We start from the raw sequence: 12,891 nt of genomic DNA on the forward strand, positions 1-12,891 counted from the left end.
ATCCCTGGGTTGGGAAGATCCCCTGGAGAAGGGAATGGCTACCCATTCCAGTATTCTGGCCTGGAGAATTCCATGGACAGAGAAGCCTCGCATTCTACAGTCCATGAGGTCCGTGAGGTCGCAAAGAGTCAGATGCAACTGAAGGACTTTCATTAGTTGTTTTAAGATGGTTTGTTCTTTCTCCCCCTCAGTGGTATGACTTTTTCTTTTATTATTATGTTGGTTTAACTAAATGCAATTTAAAATCAGCCAAGAAAAAATAAACAGTCAATCTAAGATAGACTTCCTGGGCAGTTCAGTGCTTAAGGCTTGAAACTTCCACTGCAGGGGGCCTGGGTTCAGTCCCTGGTCAGGAAACTAAGATCCCACATGTCTTCAAGTGCAGCCAACAAAAAAATTTTTTTTTCAATCTTAAGAAAGAAATGGAAAATTTTATTTGCACCAACCTGAGGATTATAACCTATGAGACAGTCTCTCAGAAAGTTCTGAGGACTGTTCTGCTATTAGAGGTCAAAGCACAGTTACAGAAGTTTTTGAGACAAAGGATTATACCTCAAATTAACACGTTGAAAGTTTATATAGTCTAGCAAGGTGAATTGTGGGTCATCATGGCCCCTTACAGGATTAAGAAAAGGACCCCTAACAAGTTACCTTACTGGTGCCAGGAGGAAATCAATTTTTTTTAGTGGGGAAGTACATAGGAATTCTTGTGTCAAAGGCAATCTATTAACGTATAATACAGATACATAATGCACGCTAAAGGGGAGTGGTAGTGGCTCAAATGGCAGGGAAAATTTGGTACACTTTTCTTGGTCTGTCTTAAAAGTCACCGACATGTACTGCTCATATCTACGTTCAGGTGAGTAACCAGCAGAGGTTCTAAAAGTAAAGAGTCAAATTAAAATTCAGGATTTTAGAAGGTTAAATTAAAAATGACAGTAATAAATAACCTCATCCACAGATGCTTGGTGTCATATTTATAAGGTTAGAAAACTAATTTGATACATCCCAGCACACCTTGGTCTTATAGGAGTCAGGAAGAAGTGTTAGTGTCTTTTAGAGACAGAAGATAAGAGCTTCAGATTAAGTATTGATTTGTAATAGGCTAAGAATGTGAAGTCTTAGTTCCTTAAAGAAAAAATAAAAACTCTCAAAGAGTATTCAGATTTTTAAAAGTTGTATATAAAACGGCATTTTGAAAATGCATTTATATGTTACTTCTGAAACGAGAAGAATGTGGAAAAAATGCCACCATCAGTAAAATGTGAGAGACTGCAGCAAGGTAAGGGGCTAGAGATACAGTGGTAAACAAGACCTGAATCTGTTACTGAACTCAGGTCTGGCAGCCTGCTGCTTGAAAATCAGTACTCAAGAGGCAAGTGTTGGTAGAAATGGAAAACATTGCTTTTAATCAGAATACCAGCAATCTGGGGAGAAGCTGGACTCACATCCCTGAAAACCAGCTCCTAGGTTCTGCTGGGCCATGAAAGTTTTTAACAGGGAAAAGGGAAGTAATCTCAGTTAATGGTTGGAGATAGGGGGTCAGAGTCATCATCATTATCCCCCCTGCTTGCAGGCTTGTTGACTTCTTGTTATTTTTGTTTAGATGCTATCTTGTTTACACAGTTTGTTCCATACAGTTTGAAGATTACTGAGGGGGAAACTGGGGAAGAGATCTGGCCACCTGTTAATTATTTATTCTTCATTTCTACATCTTTGATATACAGAGAGAACCAACAGGTTAGGCAAGGTATTGTGTGATCAAAAGATACGGAAGGGAAAAAAAAAAGATTTGGAAGGTGTGCTTGGGCCAGGAGATGAGTGGAGTGTGGGGATGCCTAGTTTAAGGTTACTTGCTGTATAGCTTTGCTAAAGTGACAAGACAAAGGGGACCTCCTGCAAAGAGCTGCCAAAAGGTGCTCACTCTTTTTGCTTTAAACACCTCACAGTTGAGAAGGGAGAAGTAAATGCATTTATAACATGGTAGGTAGAGGCACTTACAAAGGTAATTAGGGAAACAAAACACAGTGTAGTCTCTGTTAGCTGGGAAGCTGAGGGGAGGCATCCACAGAGGTAAGGAGAGCTGAGAATCTGCTCGAAGGAGGCCAAGGGTTGGCATGGAATGTGAGGGGTCCCCAGAAAGGTTGGAGGAAAGGAGAATGGATACGGAAGGGCTGAGACCAGAGACAAGGGGCTCTTGTGTGAAAATGACTGGAAGGGACCTTAAAACTCTTTAAGACTTAAGGAACTGCTCAACTAGAAGTGGTAGGATGAGATGAAATGATAGTCACCTTATTCATGTTCAGTTCAGTTCAGTTCAGTTCAGTCGCTCAGTCTTTGCGACTCCATGAATCGCAGCACGCCAGGCCTCCCTGTCCATCACCAACTCCCAGAGTTCACTCAAACTCACATCCATCAAGTCGGTGATGCCATCCAGCCATCTCATCCTCTGTCGTCCCCTTTTCCTCCTGCCCCCAATCATGTTACTGTGATGCAATGAAAAATGTGGTTGATTAAGAAAACCACGGACTGCATGTTCACAGAGCTCTGTGCTTTCTGGCATGCTGGAAGACCTGGGGCAGAAACGTCTTTACAACAGGAAGTTAAGTGACAGTTACACAGCATCGTAGGTAAGGTGTGTTCTTTGAGGAGAAGCTGGGACTAACTTTTGCCACAAGTAAAGGGTTTGGCTTCCTGTGAGATGTGGCAGCCAGGAAGATCAGTCATTTCACGACCAAAGTTTGAGATGGTATGTAATGCTTTCTTAGAGAAATGAACTTGACTGGAGCTCAGGCCGCCTGATGCAGACACCGTGGTTTTCCAGAGAGAACCGGGCTTGATCAAGTGCCACAGGTACCTAGTAGCACCTCTGGTTCCCTTGAGGAGCTTTGTGACAGGTGCTCCAGCCAGCCTGTGTGAGAATGGGGACATAACCACACCCTTTCCCTTTAGAGGAGGAAGTGAGACCATGGGTTAAAATGCCTTATCGTGGAGAAGACGTTCATAAACCACCGTGGGTGCCTTTGTTATTATGCAGGATTAGACTAGTTCTCTGTGTTTTCTCCTCCCTCCTCGCCCCCACCTCTCTTTCGAGACAAAAGAAACCTGGCCTCTCCGAGCAGGCGGACTTCAGCAGGCAGAGGCCGTCCACGCGGACCGGTGGCAGGAAGCGTGTGCTCGGCCTGCAGAGGGGCGCGGCGACCCTGCCTGGGTGCGGAGCTCGGGATGCGGTGGCTGGGGCGACGGCAGGCTGGAGTAGGAGTCGGAAGCGGCCGCCTGTGATTGGGTGCCAGGAAGCCGTATGCTAATGAGGCGTACTGCGGCTTTTAAGTGTTTCTGGGCAATTTCCGAGCCAATATGGTGTTTTGAAGTTTGCCGTTTTACCAAGTTACGGGATATAGTATGGAAAATGTTTGTGAGGAGGCGAGGGGAGCGACACAAATGTGGCCGTCAGTAGAAAGTGAGCGGGTCCCGCAGACCCAGCAGCGGCTGGCGGATGGAGACTAAGACTATACTTTCAGGGATCATTTCTACAGTTCGTTACTAGAGAAGTTTCTCTGATTGTGTAGAGCACCCGAAACCACGAGGAAGAGACGCAGCGTTTTTCTCCTGAGCGTGAAGTTGGCGTTTGGTGCTGCTCAATGCAGCTGCCATTGGCCGTTGATGATCGTTCTTCTTTCCCGCCTGGGAGAGTAAGAGGGAGAAAATGCCGTCTGAGTGGTTTACGTTTCCATTTGATGTTTTAGAAAGCGAGATTTTGGTGGCTTTGGTAATCTTTTTAGTTGTATTTGATTTTTGTTAGGTTCGTGTTGTGTTTGGAGTAGGCTTGGTTTGGCTTTCTCCTCTTTCAGGAAGTGAAAGAAAAAGCAAGCGTTTGCAGAACGCTGGTGAGGGTTTTTTAGTGGCTGTCTTATTTGTAAAAATGAACGTTGGTGGTACTTTATTTAGGTTTTTGGCTTAACGGTGTTTAATCGTTGAGTTACGGTTGGCCCATTGCGCTGCTGTGGACTGTAGCTTCAGCATTTAGTCTTCACAGTGAATATTCAGGTCTGATTTCTTGTAGGGATTGAGCTGCTGGATCTTCTTGCAGTATAACGGGACTTTCTGCAGCACCATAGTTCACGTCTTCGGCGCTCAGCTTTTTTAGTAGTCGAACTCTCACATTTGTATGTGACTACTGGAAAAACTGTTTGACCTGACAGGACTTCTGTTGACAAAATAATGTTTTTGTTTCCTAATGTCTAGGTTTGTTATGGGTTTTCTTTCAAGGAGTGAAGTATTTTACTTTCATAGCTGCAGTCACCATTTGTACTGTTTTTGGAGCCCAAGAAAACGAAGTTTATCATTGTTTCCATTGTTTTTCCATCTATTTGTCGTGAAGTGATGGGACCAGATCCCATGATCTTAGTTTTCTGAATGTTGAGTTTTAAGTCAGTTTTTTCACTCTCCTCTTTCACTTCATCAAGAGCCTCTTTAGTTCCTCTTTGCTTTTTGCCATAAGGGTGGTGTTATCTGCCTATCTGAGATTGTTGATATTTCTCCTGGCAATCTGGATTCTAGCTTGAACTTCATTCAGCCCACCGTTTCACATGATGTACTCCGCATGTAAGTTAAATAAGCAGGGTGACAAGATACACCCTTCACATACTCTTTTCCCAATTTTGAACTAATCTGTTGTTCCGTGTTTGGTTCTAACTTGCTTCTTGACCTCCATACGGATTTCTTGGGAGGCAGGTCAGGTAGTTTGGTATTCCCATCTCTTCAAGAATTTTCCAGTTTGTTGTGATCCTTAGCGTAGTCAATGAAGCAGATGTAGATGTTTTTCTCGAATTCTTTTGCTTTTTCTATGATCCAACAGATGTTGGCAATTTGATCTCTGGTTCTTCTGCTTTTTCTAAATCAAGCTTGAACATCTGGAAGCTCTCAGTTCATGTACTGTTTGAAGCGTAGCTTGGAGAATTTTGAGCATTACTTTGCTAGAGTGTGAGAGGAGTACAATTGTGCAGTAGTTTGAACGTTCTTTGACATTGCCTTTCTTTGGGATTGGAATGAAAACTGACCTTTTTCAGTTCTGTGGCCATGGCTGAGTTTTCCAAATTTGCTGTCATATTGAGTGCAGCAATTTAAGAGCATCATCTTTTAGGATTTGAAATAGCTCAACTGGAATCCCATCACCTCCACTAGCTTTGCTCGTAGTGATGCTTCCTAAGGCCCACTTGACTTTGCACTCCAGGATGTCTGGCTCTAGATGAGTGATCACACCATCGTGGTTATCTGTGTCATGAAGATCTTTTTTGTATAGTTCTTCTGTGTATTCTTGCCATCTCTTCTTAGTATCTTCTGCTTCTGTTAGGTCCATACCATTTCTGTCCTTTATCGAGCCCATCTTTGCATGAAATATTCCCTTGGTATCTCTAATTTTCTTGAAGAGACCTCTAGTCTTTCCCATTCTTTTGTTTTCCTGTTTCTTTGCCTTGATCACTGAGGAAGGCTTTCTTATCTCTCCTTGCTATTCTTTGGAACTCTGCATTCAGATGGATATATCTTTCCTTTTCTCCTTTGCCTTTAGCTTCTCTTCTTTTCTCAGCCTCTGCAGACAACGTTTTTGCCCTTTTGCATTTCTTTTTCTTGGGGATGGTCTTGATTACTGCCTCCTGTACACTGTCATGAACCTCCATCCATAGTTCTTCAGGCACTCTATCAGATTCTAATGCCTTGAATCTATTTGTCACTTCCACCCTATTACCGTGACTTAGATCATACCTGAATGGTCTAGTAGTTTTCTGTAGTTTCTTCAGTTTACATTTGAATTTGGCAATAAGGAGTTCATGATCTTAAGCGCTCTCTTAAGGTTACTACTTTCAGTCTTATATGCTAGTGTAGCAGCGGGGTCGTTCATCATGAAACTCGTTTTTTGTTTTTTTAAACATATATGTGTCATGTATATATGTAATGTGTGTGTGTGTGTGTGTGTGTGTGTGTGTGTGTGTGTGTGAAGTCGCTTCAGTGTTGTTTGACTGTGACCCTGTGGGTTGTAACCCGCCAGGTTTCTCTGTCCATGGGGTTTTCCAGGCAAGAACGTTGGAATGGGTTGCCATGCTCTCTTCCAGGGGATTTTCCTGAGCCAGGGATCAACCACATCTCTTACATCTCCTTCATAGGCAGGCGGGTTTGTGGTTTGTTACCACTATCGCTGTTCATTAATGTTAAACCCCTTTTATTCTCTGTTACTATTCCTCATCCTCTGGGGTCTGGAAGGATTTTCATGGCTGTACTTAAAAAAACTTGTATCTGTACCTTTTCAAGAGATTGTTGAACCTTCAAAATTAATCCTTTAATCCTGTTTATCGCATATCCCTTTTCTCACATTTTCATTTATTTCATCAAGGATATTTGCTTGATTGTATTTGCTTCTTCAAAGTTTTTGATTACTTTTATTTTACATAAATTTCCATTTCCTCTATTTTTAGGGTTATTTTGAAGATTAAATGGCGTGATCCATGTACATGGCCTGGAAGTACCGTAGAAGTAGTACTTAGAAATACTATTAAAGTACTATAGAAATAGTAGTTTCCTAATGAACAAGGGAAACCACATTTAAGTAATTTTTTTATTTTGTTAGGAGTTGAGGTACATAATCTTTCTTACTTACCTGACAGATTTTTTGTTCTTTTTACTCATGTCTGACTCTTTGGACCTTAATGGCCAGCAGCCTGCCTCGGCTCCTCTGTGTTCTGCTCTCTCCCGGAGTTTGCTCAAATTCGTGTCCATTGAGTCAGTGATACTCTCTGACCATCTCATCTTCTGCCTCCCTCTTCTCCTTTTGCTTACAAAATTTACCAGCATCAAGGTCTTTTCCGATGAGTCGGCTCTTCCCATTACGTGGCCAGAGAATAGAACAGAAACTTCAGCTTCATCATCAGTCCTTCCAATGAATATTTAAGGTTGATTTCCTTTAGGATTGACTGGTTTGGTCTCCTTGCAGTCCCAGGGACTCTCAAGAGTTATCTCCAACACCACAGATTGAAAGCCTGTATTCCTCGGGCCTCAGCCTTCTTTATGGTCTAACTCTCCCATCCGTACATGACTGCTGGAAAAATCATAGCTTTGACTTGGACAGTATGAAAAGGAGGCCAGGTAGCCAGTGCTTAAAAGGCCCAAACTCCTTGGTGCTCTGGGATAAACCCTGTGCCTTTCTTCACCACAGCCTGTGTCAGTAGATTGGCTTTACTGCATGTGGACCCAAGTTTGGTTTGGTACCAACAGTTTGAAAATCATTTATGTGGTATTTCTGAAATAAGAGGAATGTTGGAAAATGCTGCCATCCATAAAAAGTGTGTGGCTGCCATGGATCCAACGGAGGTTGCCAGGTTAAAGTCAAGACTGGTTTTAGGAGGTATTATTTCTATAATCTGCTGTTACTAGAGACGTTTCTGTGTGGAGTCCTCAAAATCTGAAATCCACAAGGAGGTACGTTCTCTTGAGGGTCAGCTCAGCTCTTGGTGCTGCTAATTGCCATTTGCCGCTGATGACTGTTCATTTCCTCGAGAGGAGTATGAGGGAGGGGACTCTTTCTGAGTGGTTTCGCCCCTTGTTACTGTCCCAGAAGGTAGATGGATATTTGCCATTAGGAGCTGTTTTCTGTATTTTTTTTCCCCACATGTTCAAATTGTACAATACTTTTTAACCTATGTAATAGATGTTGTGTTTTTTTCCCCTACCTAACTTTTGTGTAAGCTGTAGTTTTTCTTTGTTTTGACCACACCATGCGGCCTATGGGATCTTAGTTCCCTGACCAGGGATGGAACCCACACTGCCTGCAGTGAAAGCGTGGAGTCTTAACCACTGGACCACCAGGGATGTCCTAAACTGTGATTTTTCTTTGAAATGAAGGAAAATTTGTCGGATGCAGTTTGGTGTTTTAGTTTCCTGATTGAATTTATGGGCATTATGATTTGAGGGTTTATTTTCATGCTTGGGTGGGCCGACCAAGGGTATTGAAACAGTTACTTTCCCCTTCTCTACTCTCCTGTTAGCCAGGTCACTCCTTCCTGACACATGTAGGCAGACATCCCTTCCTGTCCTTTACAGTGATTTATTTCTCCATATCTCAGTTCAAGGTAAGGAAATAGGACGTGTGTGTGAATGCTAAGTCACTTCAGTCCTTTCTGACCCTTTGTGATGCTATGGACCATAGCCTGCCAGGTTCCTCTGTCCTTGGGATTCTCTAGGCAAGAACACTGGAGTCGGTTGCAGTTTTCTCCTCCAGGGGGATCATCCAACCCAGGGATCAAACCCCTCGTCTCTGATGTCTCCTGCATTGGCAGGCAGGTTCTTGGCCACTAGTGCCACCTGGGAAGCCCACAGGACTTTAGCCCAGAAGAGGGATGACAGAAGGCAGAATTTGGCAAAAGGTAGTGGACAGAAAACTAAAGGTGGTGGGCACTGTTGAAAGAGAGTGACATCAGCTGTACATTTGAAGGTCACTCTAAAGGCTATGTGGCGGGAGTTCCCTGGTGGACCAGTGGTTAAGAACCCACCTGCCAATGTAGGGGACACAGATTCCACCCTTGCTCTGGGAAGACTCCACATGCCACAGAGCAATTAAGTCTGTGTGCTCTGCAGCCTGTGTTCTTCATCAGGAGAAGGAGAAGCCTGCACACCGCAACGAAGAATAGCCCCTGCTCATTGCAACTACAGAAAGCCCCCGTGCTGCAGTGAAGACCTGCACAGTCAAAAATGAAATGAATAAATAATTAATAAAAATAAATAAAATCTATGTTGTGATTATACTTCTGGGGAGGGGTGGGGTGCCCAGTGTGGGGACCAGTGAAACATACTGCATTCATCTCCCTGGCAGATGATGGTAGGGATGATAGAGAAAGACGAGCTCTGAAAGAGATGTTAAGTGGCAGGGTTGACAGGACTTGGGGGTTGGTTTGTTGACGAAACTTCAATTCAATGTCAAGAAGAAACAAAAATTTTATTTTAACCAGTCTGAAGGTTATAACTTGAGAAGCAGATTCTCAGAAAGCAATTAGAAGGTAAAGACACAATTACATACCTTCTTCAAAGAATCGTACATCAAAATGACATACTGAGGGCTTCTCTGGTGGTACAGTGTACAGCGTTGGCAGGAGACATAGGTTCCATCCCTGGTCCAGGAAGATTCCTCATGGCAAGGGCAACTAAATCCTGTGTGCCACAACCAGTGAACTGCGCCACCCCCCCACCCCCACCCCACGCCGCAGAGTCCATGCTCCGAAACAAGAGAGAATGAAGAGTAGACCCCACTTACTACATCTCAAGACCCTGAGCACAGCAACGAATAACCTGGGCAACAAAAAATAAATTTAATAATGATTTTTAAAAAGTAAATATTAATATTTTACATTAAGTTCACCGAAGAACAGGTAGTCCAGGTGAACTGGAACAGGTACAAAGTAAGCAGTAAGTGACCAGCCTCTGCTATAGAGTAGAGCAAGAATACAATTCTTTTAAGAAGTCTCATTGCAAGTGTTAGAAGGAAAAAACATGGTTTTTTGCAACCTCCACAGAGCAACTAAGCCCAAGTGCTCTAGAGCCCGAGCCTGCATCAAGAAAGAGAAACCTAAAAACCTAAACACTGCAGCGAAGAGTAGCCCTGCTTGTTGATGTGGTTTTCTCCACTTAAATGCAACCTCCAAAGAGAGGCCTTCCCTGAGCACCCAAATCTGAAGTGGCCGTCAAATCCCTCTCTGGACTCTTATCATCCTCTGCATGCCTCATCATCTCATCCTCTGGGTAATTGTCATCTCTCTCCCCTACCAGGGTGTAAGCTTTTTGTGAGAGTAGGGACCTCTGTTTGCCCAGTACCTAGAGTAATCTTTAGCACATAGAAAGCCAAACCAGGATGATGGTTAAGGTGACACCTACCAGCTCTGCTATTGACAGACCTCAGGCCAGTAACCGGAGGCCTTTCTGTGCCTTAGTTCCCCCATCCATAAAAATGGGACGATTGTACTTGTATTGGTCTCATAGTTAAAGCAGTTAAAATGATGAATGGTGCTGGCAAACTCACAGTAAATAGTAGCTGTATTGTCATAGTTGGCTCTCAGGTATTTGTCGGGAGAAGAAATGATGTCAAAGGCAGCTGTCAGCTTTATTTTAAAAAATCAGAAAGTGTGAACAGGTAGTGTAATCTTTCTGTGGCAAAAACCCCAGAGGTTCTGTTTTCCAGAGCTGGTTGTCAGCCACCCAGTCCCCCCGTCTCTGCCTCAGTCATGGTGACCTCTTATGAGAGTTTGAAAGTCTGACTTCTTGGATAGGCTTGAATGCAGCTGCTCGTGAGTTTGAGTGAACTCCGGGAGTTGGTGATGGACAGGGAGGCCTGGCGTGCTGCGATTCATGGGGTCGCAAAGAGTTTGACACGACTGAGCAACTGAACTGAACTGAACTGACTTAAGGTTGAGTGATCAGTGGAATCAGCTAGGTTCTCAGAAGCAAAGGCAGAGACCCGCCCTTTCCTGTACAGCTTTCAGGGGCGGGGCGGCTTTAGTCCATCTGTGCCGCGAATGCCTTCTGGGCTTTAAAGACTGGGGTTGTGATTGGCTGTCACTCTGTATTATGTAAATTAAGTTTGATTTTTTTAAAATGTTAAATTACATTTTCAGTGAAAATGTTCAAATGAGTTGGTAAGTGACAGCATTTGAAAGCTGTATTGCAGGAGCTCTTTCTGTTTTTTTCCCAGTAGAAGAAAAAATGGCCAAGTGGTGGGGAAACTGTGTTGCCCTCAGTGCAAAGTTCACAGCTAGCACAGACCCGGCAGCGGCCGGGGGCTGGAGGTTAAGACTATACTTTCAGGGATCATTTCTATAGTTTGTTACTAGAGAAGTTTCTCTGAATGTGTGGAGCACCCGAAACCATGAGGAGGAGATGCAGTGTTCTCTCCTGAGCGTGAAGCTGGTCCTTGGTGTTGCTTTTGCAGCTGCCATTGGCCGTTGATGATCATTCTTCTCTTCCTTTGGGAGAGTTAGAAGGAGAGGATACCATCTGAGTGGTTTACCTTGCAATTGACTTTTTCTTAAGAAAAGTGAGTTGTTAGTGGTGTGTTTTCTTCTGTCTTAGTTCTCTAACAGCTTTATGTTTTAATGAGGCTTATATTATTGCATCCCTTGTAAGAATCTACCTGCAATGCAGGAGACCCAGCTTTGATCCTTTGGTAGGGAAAAGCCCCCAGAGAAAGAAATGGCAACCCACTACAATATTCTAGCCAGGAGAATTCCGTGGGCAGAGGAGCCTGCCAGGCTATAGTCTACGGGGTTGCAAGAGTTGGACATAACTTAGCAACTAAGTTGATTGCTTCTCTAGTGGCTCAGATGGTAAAGCTTCTGTCTACTGTGCAGGAGACCTGGGTTTGAGACCTGGGTTGAGGAGATCCCCTGGAGAAGAAAATGGCAATCCACTGCAGGAATATTGCCTGGAAAATCCCATGGACAGAGGAGCCTGGGAGACTACAGTCCATGGGGTCCCAAAGAGTTGGACAAGACTGAGTGATTTCACTTTCACTTTCTTAGCAACTAAACCACCACCACCATATTGCCAGTGGCCTTTGTTGCGCTGGAGGGTTTCTCTTTTACAGCTCTGTGTGTGCTGAGTCCTTCCAGTCACATTTGTCTGTGTGTCATGTGAGCTGTGTGTAACCTGACAAGTTTCTCATGGGTTCCCTAGGCAAATGCACTGAAATGAATGGGTTGACATCTTTTCCAGGGTATTTTTCTCCAGCCAGGGATTGAACCCGCATCTCTTTTTGCTCTTTACCACTATCGCCATTATTAGTCAGTGTTAAACCTTTTGCTCTCATCGCTATTAAATCTATGTAGTTCTTCCATGAGTTTCTCTTTATCGATCTATAGTGGTCAAGCTTTCACTGTAAGCCTAAATTAGTTCTCGGTCCTCTTGAAATATTGGGAGCGGTGAGAGGAGCAGTTTATGCTCTGGAATATGCCTTCTGTTCTCTTCTGTGAAGTAGCTCAGTCGTGTCCGACTCTTTGCGACCCCATGGACTGTAGCCCACCAGGCTTGTCCATCCATGGGATTCTCCAGGCAAGAATACTGGACTGGGGTACCATTTCCTTCTCCAGGGGATCTTCCCGACCCAGGGATCGAACCTGGGTCTCCCACATTGCAGGCAGACGCTTTAACCTCTGAGCCAACAGGGAAGCCCCAGGAATATGCCTTGGTCTGTTATTTACTAGTTGTGGGTTCCTGGGAAGTTCCTTGACCGCAATCTGTCTCTCTGTGTAAATGAATACAAATAGCATTAACACATAGAGCTGTCATTAAGGGTGAAATTAGATAAAGCAAGGACAGTAGGTGAGCACTCCTTGCCCCCTTTGTGAGAATGCCCCTCCTTTAAATGAGAAATCCCTCTTTCTCCAGTCTTTGCTGTAGCAGCACCACCCACTGGATTGTTCAGGTGCAAACCAACATGTCAATCTTTGAAACCTCTTTCCTTGACACCCCACCCCTCCTTCTGCAGCAAGCCCACCAGTGAGTCCCATCCTACCAACTGAATTTCCAGAGCAGGCCACGTTTCTCCTTCTTCCTTGCAAGCTAACATGATCTCTCCTTCAGACACCTTGCTTGCAGTGGCCTCAGAACTGGTGTTCACAGCTTCCAGCCTCTCAATGGTTTCCCTCACACTTAAAATCCAGACTCCCGGGAGTTGGACTTGCCTAGAAAATCCTCAGACATTGGCCTGCCTGCTCTTCCTCCTACCCTGTGTTCTCTAGCTGTCTTCCAGTTTCTGAAACACACAACCTTGTTCCTTTCTTTGGGTCACTGTTTTCCCCACCTAAATGCAGCCTTCAAAAAGAGGCCTTCCCTGAGCACCCAAATCTGAAGTGGCCG

At 44.1% G+C, this 12,891-nt stretch overlaps 1 protein-coding gene, 1 long non-coding RNA gene and 2 other non-coding genes across 8 annotated transcripts in view; all 4 read left to right on the top strand.

Annotated features, from left to right (window-relative positions):
- TEX14 (testis expressed 14, intercellular bridge forming factor) overlaps positions 1-12,891 on the top strand; it is a 144,559-nt gene that overhangs the window by 63,400 nt on the left and 68,268 nt on the right. The gene's annotated exons all lie outside the window — the stretch shown is intronic.
- Positions 3,506-3,722, top strand: LOC112584022. Its single transcript, XR_003108384.1, has one exon. It is a non-coding gene; the product is annotated as a small nucleolar RNA U3 (small nucleolar RNA).
- LOC123332716 lies at positions 5,721-11,217 on the top strand. The gene is made up of 2 exons (XR_006549690.1): positions 5,721-7,470; positions 8,626-11,217. It is a non-coding gene; the product is annotated as an uncharacterized LOC123332716 (long non-coding RNA).
- Positions 10,827-11,040, top strand: LOC112584021. The gene has a single exon (XR_003108383.2). It is a non-coding gene; the product is annotated as a small nucleolar RNA U3 (small nucleolar RNA).

The sequence above is a fragment of the Bubalus bubalis genome, chromosome 3 (assembly GCF_019923935.1).
Source record: "Bubalus bubalis isolate 160015118507 breed Murrah chromosome 3, NDDB_SH_1, whole genome shotgun sequence".
Taxonomy (NCBI): Eukaryota; Metazoa; Chordata; class Mammalia; order Artiodactyla; family Bovidae; genus Bubalus; species Bubalus bubalis.